Here is a 16933-nt window from a genome sequence, read left to right on the forward strand (position 1 = left end):
ATGGCGCCCGAGCGCCACGGTCCTCCGAAAAATCCGCGAAACGAAGGGGGATCTGTTCGTCTCTACACAAGGATTCCAGATCTTCAATTTCAGCCGCGTACCTGCAACCTACACACAGAAAAGCGAAGACGATTGGGGGGTTAGGGATTAGGGGTTTGCCTTTAGGTCAAACCCCGGTTTTGGAATTAACCAAGAAATGAGCAATGCTGTAAATGTAAATGTCTGTAATGTAAAACAAGTACTAATACCTTGTTGTAAGGATGTTTGTATCCTTATGTGCGAAGGTATAGATGTTGTATGTTGTATGTTGTAGTAGTATGTAGTAAGTGATCTCCTCTTCAATGGTTGAATCCTTGTCTTGAATGCAACACTTAGCCTTGAATGGAGACTTGAAATGATCAATTGCTTGAAGGAATGCTTGAATGCTTGAATGCTTGAGTATAATTTCCATGCTTTTTCCATCATGTCGAATGAAAGAGGAAAATGTAGTTTATATACTTGTCAATTAGGGCTGATAGACTGATTTTCCCGACCTTAGGCCGACCAGGAAAGACAATTTTCCAATTTGCAAACATAAAGACCTGAAGTCCAAAAGAGACCAGGCCCAAAATAGGACCCAGGGACCAGGGCGCTGGGCGCCATGGTCCTGGGGGACCAGGGCGCTGGGCGCTGTGGTCCCACCTCCCGGGACAATAGGGTGCAAAGGAGGTTCAGGCCAGGGTGCAAGAAAATGCAGTTTTTGGTGTCATGAGCAAGTTTCGGGGTCTCCATTCAGGTTCAGTGTTGCGTCGCCATCGTGCAGACCCAAATGCGGTCGAAATTGCAAGTGTCACAATTTTAGGACGCTACATTTAGCCCCCACTTTAGCGGGAGTATGTATGCTCATACTTCTGGTAAAGTACAAGGAAACAATATTGAAAGACTTTCACCACGTCAAGGAGGCAAGACACACCAAGCCCCCAGTGGACTAAGGATCTTACGACTTCGATTGACAAAGTAAAAGGGAAGATCACAAGGGAGAACCATGACTGCCAGCAGTAAGGTTCCCTCACTATGAGTCATGCAAGAGAAATACCGAAAATTTTCAAGGCAAAGCTGAGTTCTCCAAGAAATTTTCATGTATCCTGAAGGGATAGACAGGGTGTATGCCCCCCTACGTTAAAGCGATCGCACACGCCTCAACGGGGGTGATTGTTTTAACGTAGTGATACACATAAGAAATGAGAAAGGAAAGGAGCATGTTATCGCAAGGATTTAGCCCCCAAGTGTGAGATAAACCCAAGGATAATAGACACAAAACACAAAGCACAAGGTAACTTCACTTTCCTCGGGGTCAGTATGCTGTATGATAATTCATGTATATCATATGTATATATGCATAATTGTTCTTCATTCCCCAATCAAGGAAGGTCACCTAGAAGAAGGGAACACATGTGTCTTTTGAGTCAACATGAGAGAGACCAAAAGAGATCTCAATGCTTTGCATTGTCCTCAAGTAGACAACACTAAGGACAACAAATAGAAGAATGAGAATAACATATAGAAGAAGTAACACAAGAGAGGAGGAGAGAATCTGCTACGCTAATGTAACTAGTCTAGCATGTCATCTACCCCCCGATCTTGCTGATCAATGTTTCGGGAAGGCAGGGAACACGCTAGAGGAGGAACATTCAACACAGCAGATGGAGCTATCACAAGATCCAAACAAGGGCTATGTTCATGTTCCAAGCCACGCTGTTCTTGTCTAGGAGCTAGGATAAGTGCTTTAGAAAATTCATTAGATAAATGGTTATCAATATCAACAAGTTCATATTCACTATCAGAAGCAAGAGGAGTAACATTTTCATCATGAATAACATTTTCATCTATAGCATCATCAAGATTTATAAAAATAGGGTCTTTAATTCGCACAGGATCAAGACCATCATGCATCTTATGTTTTGGAGATTTTGGAGAAAATGGAATAATGCTTGTTGAAGGTGTTTTTGGAGATTGCAAAGTTTGAGAAGCAGCTGCTTGAGCTCTAAGACGATGCTTTCATCGGCGTTCACGTGCAGAACGATTTTGTCTAGTCTTAGTAGGAAGTGGAGAAGATTGAGGAGGAGGAATGTTCTCATCCTTAGCACTTGGGTGTTTAGGTTGTGGTCTCTTAGTCTGGATAATAGGAGAAGAAGAAGGTCTCTTCTCTCTATAAAAGGAAGGAGGAGGGACTGCTCCATACAAAGGAGGAATATTTGGTTTAGGAAGAAGACCAAGTCCATCATGACGAGGAGGTATAGGTCTACTCTTAGAAGGTTTATTAGGCATAGACATAATCACATCCATGGGAACGGGTTGGGAATCTTCTTGAGGAAAGACATTAGTTTTATCTTTCAAAGGTAGAACTTCCTTCTCAAGAATGATAGGAATATCAAGTTTAGGTGTTCTAGGTTCACTTAGAGATAGGATCATATCTGTTTTCCACTTTTGATAAGATTTGAAAAGATGATCACTTCGTGGAGGAAGAGATTGGAATTGTTTAGGCCAAAAGTAATCAATAGGAATGCTAGAAGTTCTTTCAGCTGGTTTAAAGAGACTATGATTGACAGTAACAACTTCACCATTATGGGAAAATTTCAAACACTTGTGAATAGGAGAAGCAATAGCTTTCATGGAAGATAGCCAAGGATGGCCAAGCTTCACATGAAATTGTTCAGATGAAGGAATAATAGAAAAGTTCACATCAAGGGATTTGTTATGGACCTCAATAGGCAATGTAATAGAACCAATTGCAAGAGAAGAAAATGCATCAAATAGTTTCACAATCACATCTGTTTTGTCATAAATCACTTGATTCAATTGCAAAGTAAAAAGAAATTCTTCAGTAATAACATTAACCATGCACGAAGGATCAATAAGCACTCCACGGCAAGGTGTATTCTTGACTTTTGCAACTATGTATAAAGGACCATCAGGTGCCCTAATGGTTTCACTGGAATCAAATGTGATGGAAGGTTCTTTAGGGTTTTCTTGCTGCTCTACAAAGTTAATCACATTCAGAGTCATAGACACAAGACCATCAGATGAGAGAGAGGAATCATTAGCCTCAATTGCATTAGAGGTATGAGAAGGTAATGGATCAGTGAAAATCTGAAGATTTTGATTAGGAGGAGCTACAGATGTATTGCCTTTATCATTCACTCCAGAAATAGAAATAGTATTATTATCAATCAAATCTTGAATTTTACCCTTTAAAGAAAAACATTTTTCAGTATCATGCCCAGGCTGACGATGAAATTGACAAAAAGCTTTGTTATCAAAATAAGGTGAAGTAATCTTTGCAGGATCAATTTTTCTTATAGGAGGAAGAGTAAGAACATTTTGTTCCAATAACTTATTCATAATACTATGCAATGATTCATTCAAAGGAGTATACTTTCTTTCTTTCTTGAAAAATTTAGAAATAGGAGGCACACCTGATGCTGCATTCACATTGTTGTTGATGATGTTTTCATTGAATTTGATGGAATCTCTGTTCGGTTTAAACTTCCCAAATGGTTGTTGACTGCTATCACCCTTATCACTCGGAGCCATAGGATGTGATTGTTCCATTTGACTCACAGTCAGTTGATAATTGTGAAGAGTTGCACACAATTGTTGGAAAGAAGTAAACTCAGAAAACAAAAGTTTGTCTCGAATATCTTTTTGTAAATTAGAAATAAAGATTCTTTGAATATCATTGTCAGGCACTGGAAAGGAAATTTGAGCATACAAATGCTTATATCTACCAATGAAATCAGTCACTTTTTCTTTAACACCTTGTTTACAATGCATTAAATCAATCAAAGTAACTTTAGGACTTATATTGTTTTGAAATTGTTGAATGAAAGCATTTGCAAGTTGTTCGAAAGAAGTAATAGAATAAGAAGGCAACGAGCAATACCATTGTAGGGCTTTGTCTCTTAATGTTCTAGTGAACAGTTTTGCAAGCAACCTTTGGTCATAAGCAAAATCAGTACATATTGTTTGAAAAGTCTTAACATGTGTTAGAGGATCACCTTTACCATTATAAAACTCCAAATGCGGGATTTCAACATGTTTAGGAGGGATAGCTCGAACAATGTCAAGAGAAAGTGGGCTCGCAACATCAAATGTGGGCACACTAAACTTAGATTGATTCATAGAGGCAATTTGTTGCTGTAAAGAAGAGACAGTTTGTGCAAGATTGTTAATGGTCGCTTCAGTCGAAGAATTCATATTAGATGTGTTAGATTGAGATGGAGGTGTTATGTTATTGAAAGAAGGTAAAGAGTAAGGTGGTGGGACTCTATGATAATTATTCATAGGAGATGATTGGACAGGAGGAACACTACAAGGAGGAATGGAATGGTTAAATGAATTGCCCCCTTGCGTCATGTTCATTTGTGGAGATATAATAGGGACACTCATTGAAGGAATGAATGAAGAAGTTGGATTAAATGAAGGAAGAGGGTTAATTGAAGAAGAAGGGTTGGCCCCATGACTGGTGATCACAGGAGGAATGTCTTGTGTAGAAGTAGCCATTATGTTTGATGTAAAGGTAGGTACGCTAGCAATAGAAGTCATCAAAGGAATAGAATGATTGACTTGAGTAGGAGGTTGTGTATAACCCAAATTTTCAGCACAACTCTTCATAGGCATCACATTCGAATCCACAATGTGTGCAATACCACGCAAAATATCAATTCCATTCTTATCACTTTGAGGCATACGTTTTAGACCCTCAATTAAAGGAAGAGCTTGACTATCAGGGTATTCTTGAGACATCCATTGTCGAAAATCGTCAAATTGGTTATCCAATTTCGAAAGTTGTTCTTCAGAAACCTCATGGAGAGCTTCTTCATCATTAGGAGGATTAGAGGAATTACCCATGTCCTCGTTAAAAAGGCTATTCAAGTTAGGTTCCATCTCCTCAGTAGTTAAACCTCGGAAAGACTTAAGTCTACGGCTTCGTCTAACAGGAATAGTGTAAGTAGGGCTTATTGTTGTAAAACTCATGCACTAGAGAGGGAGAGAAAATTTGATTTTAGAGGTAACAATTTTCAGTAAAATCAGCCAATCTTCTGGATTTAAGCTGTTAAATTTAATCAGGACAATCTCCCAAAATTTCAGAAAAAATGTCAGGGACCGTGGCGCTTCGGAGTGTACACGGTCCCGACAACTTTTTTCGAAATTTGCAGGGATGAAAGTTATGATAATTTTAGAGCTAATCTGAAAAAATTGAGTGGTTTTACGATCTGTAGATAGGCCAAATTAAAGTTGCAATCTCGAAATTGAACCCTACCAAGATTGTCGAAAAATGCAAAAATTTGAATTTTGAAAAAGAGAGGGAAACTAAAATTTTGAATTTTATGATTTTAGAGGGAATACCAAAAGCAATGCAAGTTTTGAAATTCAAAAGTTGACTCAATTTCACGCAAAATTCAATTTTGGAAGCGGAAATCAAAGTTGTTGTAATTAAGCACTTAATTTCAAAAGTCACAGATTGCAAGAATTTGAATAAAGCACTGAAATTTCGAATGAATGCAAACACACTTTTCAGATTTAGTACAGTAAGAACACAATTTTGACACAAAATTTCAATTTCAATGATTTTTGAATGATTAGAAGCGTTAATCCAAGCAATCCCTAGACCAACTTTGACTTTAATTTTGAAATTGTTATAATTAATAAAATCAGCCAAAATTCTGGATTTTAGCAGGAAAATACAGTAAGATCTAGCTCCCGAAATTTCAGAAAAAATGTCGGGGACGATGGCGCTCGGAGTGCACACGGTCCTCGCAACTTTTTTCCAAATTTTCAGGGATGAAAGATATTGTGATTTTATTGCGGAATCCAAAGTTACAACTGATTTGGAGATGTTTTGATCAGTGAAATTGTCGGACAAAGGTTGAATCAAGAGGGTTTCAAAAATTAGGGTTTTGACACTTAACCACTTAATTTTCAAAATTAAAGCATAGATATGAATTGATAATTTGTAATAGAAGGGTAGATCTGAAACAAGCATTAACATTTAGACATTTCACAAGCTTAATTATTAAAAAGAAAATTTAGGGTTTTTATGCAATTAACCTCTAAAATTTTGCAAAAGATCAACATGGAAATGTAATCAAGGAATCCAATTTTCAGATCTAACCATGAATAATCAGAAAGGATGTTCACGTCAGGTTCACCAAAATGTAAAGCGGAAAATCGCGATCGAACCCTAGTTGCTCTCCCCTCTTCCAACTCCAAGGAGAGAGAAGGGAGATTCACTAGGGTTGATGGTTTTCACTTAGGGGAGAGACTTTACATTCAAAAGAGGGGTTGAAACCCACAAGATCCAATCCCACACAATGCAAGATTGGATGCTAAATGTGTTTCAAGGGTTAAGAAAGCAAGGCTACCCTCTTTTGTAAAGAATGTTGATAGAAAAATTAATCTAGGAATGCATAGAAAGTGACAAAGATTTGCTTATAAACTGAGATAGGGATATAAGATGAAGCTACGGACCTGGAATTAGCAGTAAAATGTCGATACGGCACTGTCCTGCAAATTTGAGTAAAATTTGTCGGGACGATGGCGCCCGAGCGCCACGGTCCTTCGAAAAATCCACGAAACGAAGGGGGATCTGTTCGTCTCTGCACAAGGATTCCAGATCTTCAATTTCAGCCGCGTACCTGCAACCTACACACAGAAAAGCGAAGACGATTGGGGGGTTAGGGATTAGGGGTTTGCCTTTAGGTCAAACCCCAGTTTTGGAATTAACCAAGAAATGAGCAATGCTGTAAATGTAAATGTCTGTAATGTAAAACAAGTACTAATACCTTGTTGTAAGGATGTTTGTATCCTTATGTGCGAAGGTATAGATGTTGTATGTTGTATGTTGTAGTAGTATGTAGTAAGTGATCTCCTCTTCAATGGTTGAATCCTTGTCTTGAATGCAACACTTAGCCTTGAATGGAGACTTGAAATGATCAATTGCTTGAAGGAATGCTTGAATGCTTGAATGCTTGAGTATAATTTCCACGCTTTTTCCATCATGTCGAATGAAAGAGGAAAATGTAGTTTATATACTTGTCAATTAGGGCTGATAGACTGATTTTCCCAACCTTAGGCCGACCAGGAAAGACAATTTTCCAATTTGCAAACATAAAGACCCGAAGTCCAAAAGAGACCGGGCCCAAAATAGGACCCAGGGACTAGGGCGCTGGGTGCCCTGGTCCTGAAGGACCAGGGCACTGGGCACTCTGGTCCCACCTCCCGGGACAGCAGGGTGCAAAGGAGGTTCAGGCCAGGGTGCAAGAAAATGCAGTTTTTGGTGTCGTGAGCAAGTTTCAGGGTCTCCATTCAGGTTCAGTGTTGCGTCGCCATCATGCAGACCCAAATGCGGTCGAAATTGCATGTGTCGCAATTTTAGGACGCTACAGGAACGTCTATATCTAGCAATACGTTGATATTACATTTTCTTATACTAGTTCAATCTCATAGGTGTGAAACTAATCTTATACCTATAAATGTTTCCCTAATTTATAAAATTAAAAAAGAATTTTTGGTTGATTCTAGCCCATTTATTTCTTTCCTTGAACTAGCTTAGTACAAATTTGACTTAATTATATCATCCATAAAGATAATTAATTCGCATTCACATACATGGATAAAGTCTCCTAGGAACACTCAAATTAATTTCATTAAAATGAACTAGTATATATGTATAATTAATCTAGAGCATGTGTCATGACTTGATTGAGATGCTAGTTAGATTTACTTTGATATGCCAGATACTGATACTGTTGACATTCTACACATGATAATTTGATTAGCTTTTAATAATGTTGGATGATATGGTATTGTTCAGTGACATTAATGATGGTTAGTTATTTTATGATGTTGTTTTAATGCTATTTATGATGCTTTACTATTATGATTAATAATAATGAATAATGTTATGATGATGCTAATGTTTTTATTAGATTTTTATGTAACACAAATTTTATTATCATAACCTGATGACCTTTTGTTGAGTTGGAGTAAGTTGCAGATTGACCGTCGAAGGTAGACATATGACCGAGGAGGGGTTTTCTAGCCTGTCGGTAGTAACCTCTGGTTGCTTCTTATGCCAGTAGTATGATTATATATTTCCTCTTCTGTAATTTCTGTCAGCAGATAATTAGGGATGTGTCTATTCTGGTTCCAAAAAGACAGTACAGATTGACTAACATGTGTGTTAGTTGTGTGTTTTACACCGTCGAATTTGCAATTAATGGCTGCGATTGACTAACCTGTCACTAACACACTGTATGAAAGGTCTGTTTTGGAGCTAGAATAGCTGCGACAGATAATTAGGGGGGTGGGGGTCATTTTAGTTTTGCTCGAATATATTCTGAAAATGGACGCTTTATTTGTCATAGGTAGTCTATGTTGTTCCCAATAGCATTAACTTAATAATCTTGTTTATGATTTTCAAATTTATCTATTGGTGTATTGGTAGAAGAACATTTTTGGAATTAGTGGGTTGGGAGTTCAAATCCGACTATGCGTAAATTTTATTTGACTTTTATTTGACTTTAGATTATTTTGTGAAATGATTTATAAATGAGTATTGAGTATGTTAAATTTACTAAATAAAAAATAATAATAAATAAAGAATTAAAAAGAGGAAAATGTATTAAATAGAGATTATTTTAATTTGAAATTTTAATGTAGTAATGCCAAATGCTCCTATTATTCATCAAGACCTAGTTGTGGGGCTTGTTGTGACTCCTACTCTTGGCCCGGACCTGCCTCCCTCAGCAGTCGAGGACCCGGTTGTGGAAGAATACCCCTTTGCTGAGAGTATTAACAACCTTCTCAAATCTCCTGCAAAAAATATGGAGGAAGCCTCTAATTCGGCCCTGAAGGAACAGTTCCCTCGTCGGTCAGCTCGATTTCACTAGTTGATCAAATGGAAGATGGTGAGATTGTGAGGGAGCTCTCTCTCTCCCCAGAGATAGCTCACTCCCCGTTGGTGTTTCCCACCTTGAACTAGGGTATCCTCTCACCTAGTGCTCCTGATGTGTCATCTAGTGGTTGCATTGTTGGCATTTTTGATGATTATGTTGTGATTGTCATTGATGGACACACACTTGCCTTGAGATCACTTTTTGTATGTATTATTCATGCTCAACCGGTATTTGTTCCAAACCGGTATTATGTATTATAGTCTTTAGACCATCGGTGCATTTGCAGAAAGTGTTTACCAATCTCAAATGGTATGAAGAGCCAAGAAGTATGAAGACCTCAAGCGGTTCGAGGATCTCAAGCAGAACGAAGGAACTAAAGCGACAGTTATCATTTTCCCAGTCTTCATTTTTGTTAACCGATAATCGGTTTAATATTTGAACCGGTATTACTCTGTGATGAGTTACCAACTGGTAATCGGTAAAAGTTGTATGAACCGGTAATACTCTGTGATGAGTTACCAACTGGTATTTTTGTAAGGAAGTAAAGTAGCGGAAACAACTTCCTACACTAACCTTGAGAGGAGGGTAATGCAAAACTTTTTCAGATCATGACAATAGTTACAGAAAATAGAAATAGATATAATAGCATTCATACCACAACACAGTGATTTACGTGGGGAAAACCCTTTCGGGAGAAAAACCCCACCCTCCAAAAGCAGCTCAATATTTTATTCAGCAATCAAAAACAGATTACAACATACTTGCAGAGCAAGCTCTTCGCAGGAGTACCACTAATCGGAGATTCAGAGGCAACTCAATAGCCATAAGACTCTTACACACAACCTCTATCTCACACACCTCATAAATAGGAGATACAATACAAGAAACCGTTAAACGGTATTACAAAACCATGGGCTAAAACCACCCAATAAGGTGTAGCCGACCTTATCTCCCTTCTAGAAGCCCTATGACATGTTAAAGCACACATCAACATGTGTCGCTCCCCTTTACAACTCATTTATGTATCTGATACAAATTATTTTTCCTATTTCAGGAGTACAAACTTTCGGAGGCCATAACTTGAGAACCGGGTGTCCGATTGACGAACCGTTTGAAGCGCCGGAAAGCTCGCGAAGTGCTCTATCACCTCGTAACCTGCTTCACCGGTTACGGCCACTTTTCAAGGTGTTTCGGAGCCTCTAAAGTCCCCAAAATTAAGTTTAAATATTTTATTGCACCCCTCCAAGATGAAAACATTAATATCTTCAAAACTAGCTGTGACCTTGCGACGCAACTTTACCGGAAAGCTTATCTAACCAACCATTAGCTTTAGGGAGAGTTTCACACCATTTCGTGCTCAAATGAAAACTTACTATAATTAGTAAGTTCGCATAAATGCAAGGTTGAGACACCATTTTTCCCAACAATTTTTGTGATGAGTTACCATCCATCGACACTTTGATGGTGATTTTGTGTTGTATTACCAAATGAGTCTAGATGCAATGAACCTAGGAACTTGCAAAGTAATCCTATTGGACCGACATGAAATCGGATTCCTTTTTAAGGACATCATATCTCGGGTTTTAGATAAGAGAGTTATTAGGGTTTTTGGTGGTTGATGAGTTTCTGTATGTGTGATCTTAAAAGAGAAGATTGAGTCTGTGTGTTGTAACAGAGTGTGGATTTACTGAAGACTGAAGTAATACTGAAATGCATTAGCAATGAGCTATCATGGATCTAACCAAGTAGATTGTGCTATTTGCTAGATCATTCACTTTTTGATTACTCACATCTTCGACAAGTCTGAAACCCTTAACCGGGTAGGCCCAGAAAAACCTTTGCAAATCCTCTAACAAGGTGGTTCACAACCATGGATCTGAAATCCTCTCACAAGGTAGTCTTTAATCGGACTTATCTCCTAACAGAGATTAAGATTACTAATAGGATATGTTCTGATGAAGAACATTGTATGACCTTAACCGGTCCGGTTACTATTCTGCAGATAGTTACTTGTGAGTTTCATCTCACCGTGGTTTTTCCCATTTGGGTTTCCACATCAAAATCTCTTGTGTTATGGTGATTGTGCTTTTATGGGTGAATGCCTTATTTGCTGCTTGGTTTGCATTTGTGTTAACCGATTTGTTAGTAAAACAGTTATACCAGTTTATTGCTAATATTCAAGTTTGAGTTCAGTAATTTTTGGTATACTAATTCACCCCCCATCTTAGTATTCATCAATTGGTATCATAGCCAGCCTTTCTATAAGTTTAACCACTTGGAAAGAGATATGGGGGAATGTTAGGTCCTAGAGACAACTGAGAGGGGGGGGGGGTGAATCAGTTGTCAAATAAATTAAAAAAAAAAACAACTTAACCAACTTACTGCTTAATACCGATGACCCAGTCTTTTATACCGGTGGACGGTTTTATTAGATAATTGCAATACTGGTAAAGATTAATGCATGAAACAAAAAGACAAAGTCATCCACAACACTTAACACCAATATTTGTACGTGGAAACCCTGTAAGGGGAAAAACCATGGTGGGAAACCTTACCCACAATCAAATGATACTACTGTAGATAGTAAGTGTATACAAATGGGGTCTACACATGCAGAAAGGCCAATCGCCTAGAGATCACTGCTCAAACACAAAATAGGAGTCACACTGACTACAATTGGATGGTTAAATCTAATAAGGATGTACTGCTCAAAATAACATCTTCATATGCTAGATTCAGTACCAGTGTAGTTCTAATATGCTTTCAAAAAAACCTTGCTTCACCTTCAAATGATGTCTACGTGTATAGCTCTTCTTAATCTCACATATACCTTCACACAATTCTTCTTCACATTCCACATCCGATCTTACAAATAAGATCTTACATTAATATCATAACCTATGACCAATTTTAGTAGGTTGGCTCTAAGAGATATTACAATAAAATCAATTTACAAATAAAATAATGCCCGATGCAATGACTGATTCAACATGTCGGCTTAATGCATTTACAACAATAATAAGTCATCTCCATAGCGTGCCATGCTGATTTGGAAAAGATAAACCTGCCAATGTATAACCTGGACCTATTTGCTCATAACAACAAATATGCTAATAAATGATTTTCCAAGACAAGGTTTCCAAATGATGTCTTCAACATAACCAAGTGTTTTCCATGCCATTCCAAGTGTCAGTGATCATTATATCCTGCTGGTGTACCAGATACTATTGACTGTGCATAAGTCATTTGCTTGCTAGTGAATGTTGCTGATTCTCCAAAATGCCAGAGTTGATAAGGTTTAGTAGGTGTTGACATCAATAACAAAACCATACCAAAATACCAACAATCTCCCCCTTTGGCATTGATGGCAACACAAGATGGAAAAACCATCAAAGTGCCAAAATATAAGTAATCTTTCTCAAAGTAATAATCTCTCCCCTTGAGAGTGACATGTGTTTCCTTGTGTTTTTCCATACCAATCTCTCCCCCTTTGACATCAAATGCCAAAGTTACTACAAAGCCAAGTTCATTACAAAATACCAACCAATTTAGTATACTAACGACTCCCCCTGAGAAGTAGCTTCCTCATCAAAGCCAGAGTAAAAGATTTCTCTATTAATTCTGTCAGTTGATGACAAACATCAACTCTCTAAGTATCTATCGGTGGAGGTATGACCCCAAGCTGATCTCTAAGATATTCAAAAGTCTCCTTAGGTAGAGGTTTAGTGAAAATATCTACAATCTGCTCTTTAGTATTCACATAAACCAGTTTTATTTCTTTTGCTTCAACATTTTCCCTTAGAAAATTCAGTTTGATGCAAACATGTTTGGTTTTAAAATGTAGTGCCAGATTCTTAGATATATCAATTGCTACAGTGTTATCACAATAGATAGTTATAGGTTCCTTAAATTTTACCTTTATGTCTTTCAACATTTGTTTAAGCCATAGTACCTGTGTACAGTTAGTTGTTGCTACAACATATTCTGATTTTGCTATTGATAAGGATGTGCAACTTTGTTTCTTACTCAACCAAGAAACTAGTCTACTTCCAAGAAAAACTGCTTCGCCGGTGGTGCTTTTTCTATCATCCACATCTCCTACCCAATTTGCATCTGTGTATGCACATAATTCAAACTTTTCATCTCTAGGATACCATAATCCAAGATTTGTAGTGTCTTGTAAGTAACAAAAAATCCTTTTTACTGTTGATTCATGATTTTCTCTAGGATTACTCTGAAATCTTGAAACAATACATACTGCATTCACAATATCAGGTCTGGTCTGTGTCAAATACAGTAAACCTCCTATCATAGATTTCTACCTAGTTGTATTAACAGGTGTAGATTCATCCCTAAGTGATAGTTTGTCATTTGTAGTTATAGGTGTGCTTACCAATTTAGAGTTTTCCATCCCAAATTTCTTTAGTAACTCCTTTAAGTACTTGGATTGACTCAAGAATATACCTTTATTAGTCTGTGAAATTTGCAATCCTAAAAAGAATTTTATTTCTCCAATCATAGACATTTCAAATTCTTGCTGCATTTCAATAGAAAAGTCTTTACATAATCCATCTTCTCCTGCAAAGATTATATCATCAACAAAAACTTCTATAGCCAAGATGTCATCATTAGTCACTTTATAATATAAGTTGTTGTCAGCATTACCTTTAGAAAAATCAATCTTCAAAAGATACTTATCCAATCTTGCATACCAAGCTCTTGGAGCTTGTTTCAATCCATACAAAGCTTTCTTTAACCTGCAAACCATATCTTTGTTATCTGTCAAAGAAAATCCACCAGGTTGTTCAATGTAAACTTCTTCAAGATCTCCATTCAGAAATGAACATTTAATATCTATTTGATATACTTTGTAGTTCTTATGTGCTGCAAAAGCCAAAAATAATCTGACTGCCTCAATTCTAGCTACCGGTGCAAAGGTCTCATTATAATCAATTCCTTCTTTCTGAGAATATCCCTTACACACTAGTCTTGCTTTATTTCTAATAACCTTACCATCTTCATTAAGTTTGTTTCTGAATACCCATTTGGTTCCAATTACATTTTTATCTTTAGGTCGGGGAACTAATGTCCAAGTGTTATTCTTCTCAATTTGTTCTAATTCTTCTTCCATAGCTTTAATCTAATATTTATCTTCACATGCCTCATTAACTGATGATGGTTCTGTAGTCACATAAATCTGTCCATTTTAATTAAATGAATATTTCGTATTTATTTGATTAAAAATCCACTAGCCATCAGTTAATTAAATTAATATTTAATTAATTCATCCTCAAACATTTTTCTATTAATTAAATAAATTATTCAATTTATTTTAATTAATTCATTAAAATCTAATTCAAATCAATTAAATAAATAAAATCTATTTATTTAATTTAAATCCCCCATTCCTCTTTTAAATAAATTAAATAAAACATTTATTTAAATCATAATCCCCACCCCACTTGCATTTTCCTACAAATGCAACTTGCACACATTTTGAAATAAATGAATTTTTATTTTAAAAAAAATCCTATTTTCTCTCACCCACCAAATCCACTTGCAAAATCTAATCCCCTTCTAGATTCTTCTAACCCCTTCCTAATTAACCTAATCCATCCTAAATATTGTCACATTCCTAAGCAAAATGGAGTCACTTCTCAAATACCCCAAAGTCTTTGAAAACCATTAAAGGCTTCCAAACTTTCAACCACTTAATCTCCCAAAGTCTTCCAAGACCACTAATGGCTCTTACATGACCATTTATGTCTCTTACATAACCATTTATGGTTATTTCAATCTTGTCTCCCCAAACATTTATTGTTTGACCATATTCATCCATTTCACATTTGCACAAGATTTTATCCATTGGATAAAAGCTTTATTCTTTGAATAAAGAGTTTATTCATTCAACCAACCTTGACTCAAAATCTCAAGGTCATATCAGGCATTTAATGCTTATTCCCTCTCCTCTCAACCTATCTCACATTGACACTTGTCATCCTGGGATTGGGTTGAAAGCCCTCACATGGATTTGAAATCATTCAATCCTGACCCTTGTTGAGATTGCTCAATCTCAACCATCCATTGCTCCATTTTTCCTATAAATAGAGCCCATTCCTTCATAATCCAGATCCTGAAAACTTGTATGCATTTAGACTATAGCCATTTTAGAGAGCATTTAGCATAGCATAACTAAATATTGTCTTTTGGTTAAAACACATCATTTTAGCATAAAAATAGCTTTTCATTTCATATTTAGAGCTATTCTATAAATCTCAATCCTCCATAAGCATCCATAGTGCAAAAAGCTGCTGAGAGCTACACTATTTTGGAACTTGGAGAGGAGAGGAACAAGGGAGAAGGAACTAAGAGTATGTTAGGAGGTATTTGGAGATGCCTCATCATGTTTGCTTTGATAGTTAAATATGCTTGCATGCTTATAGTCTCTCTTTTGGTATGCCTTTTTAGATTAGTTTTCGATTGACTAACACTAATGTTTTGGGTGCTTTGTGTTGATTGATCTTAGACTAATCTTGTGCCATTTAGGAGGGCATCAGGTTCAATTTGAGAAATAAGACATACCTCTTCATTTGCCAATCTTCCTCTTGTCATAACTCATTTATACTTGTTTACAATTATCTAATCTTCAGAATGATTCAATCTTACATACCGCGGTGTCTTTGTTTGTTGTTGTTCCTTAGTCACAGTGGAATTTTTAGATGATACCGGTGTAACTGGATCTTCATTTTGTACCAGTGGGTTCAGTGTAGGTTCATTTGTTAGAATTTCTGTTGCCGGTTCAAAATCTATATACCTTGAAGTTCCTCTGAATTTTTCATCAATCTTTAGATTTGTACTATCAACAATTTTCTGCAATCTTTTGTTAAAACATCTATATGCTTTACTCTTAGATGAATAACCAAGAAATATTCCTTCATCATTTCTAGGATCAAAATTCCCAATATACTCATGTCTTCTAATATAGCATTTTCTTCCGAATATTTTGAAATATTTAAGAGTAGGAGTAATACCAAACGATTGTTTATGAGGGGTCTTACCGGTTTCACCTTTGATGTGAACTTTGTTCAATGTATAGACCATTGTACTTACCGCCTCTCTCCAATATACATGTGGTATGTTTGCTTCTGATAACATACTTCTAGCTACATCCAAGATAGTTCTGTTTTTTCTTTCAACAACTCCATTTTGTTGTGGTGTCTGAGGTGCTGATAGTTGTCTTCTGATTCCATTCACCTCACAGAATGCATTAAATTCCTTAGATGTAAATTCTCGTCCTTGATTTGATCTTAGACATTTGATTTTCTTACCGGTTTCATTTTCTACCATAGCTTTGAACAATTTGAACTTCCCAAGTGCTTCTAATTTTTCTCTGAGGAAAGTAACCCAACACATTCTAGAATAATCATCAATGATTAGCATGAAATATATATCACCTTGCAAGCTCTTAGTTCTAGCTGGACCACATAAATTATTATGAATTAAGTCAAGAGCATTATTGGATTTTTTTGGATTACTTTTAAAGGTAGTTTTAACTTGTTTTCCAAATTGACATTCCTTACATACTGTATTGTGAGGTTTGACAATTTTAGGTAAATCTCTAACTACCTTAGTAGTATTGATTTTCACAATGCAATCAAAGTTTACATGACAGAGTCTCTTATGCCATAGCCAACTTTCATCAATATGTGCAATCAAGCATGTCTTTTCACCGTTATTCAAATGAAAGATATTTCCTCTAGTTTGATTACTGGTTGCAATTTCTAAACCAGTTCTATTCATGATTTTGCATTTTCTATTTTTGAATTGTAATTGAAACCTTTCTCAACTAATTGACCAACACTCAAAAGATTATGCTTTAAACCTTCAACATAGTAAACATTGTCAGTATTATGGTTACCATCAAGAGATATTGTACCTTTACCTTTGATCAGACAAGCTTTATCATCTCCAAATCTCACTAGACCTCCATTATG

Source organism: Cryptomeria japonica, chromosome 6 (genome assembly GCF_030272615.1).
Source record: "Cryptomeria japonica chromosome 6, Sugi_1.0, whole genome shotgun sequence".
NCBI lineage: Eukaryota > Viridiplantae > Streptophyta > Pinopsida > Cupressales > Cupressaceae > Cryptomeria > Cryptomeria japonica.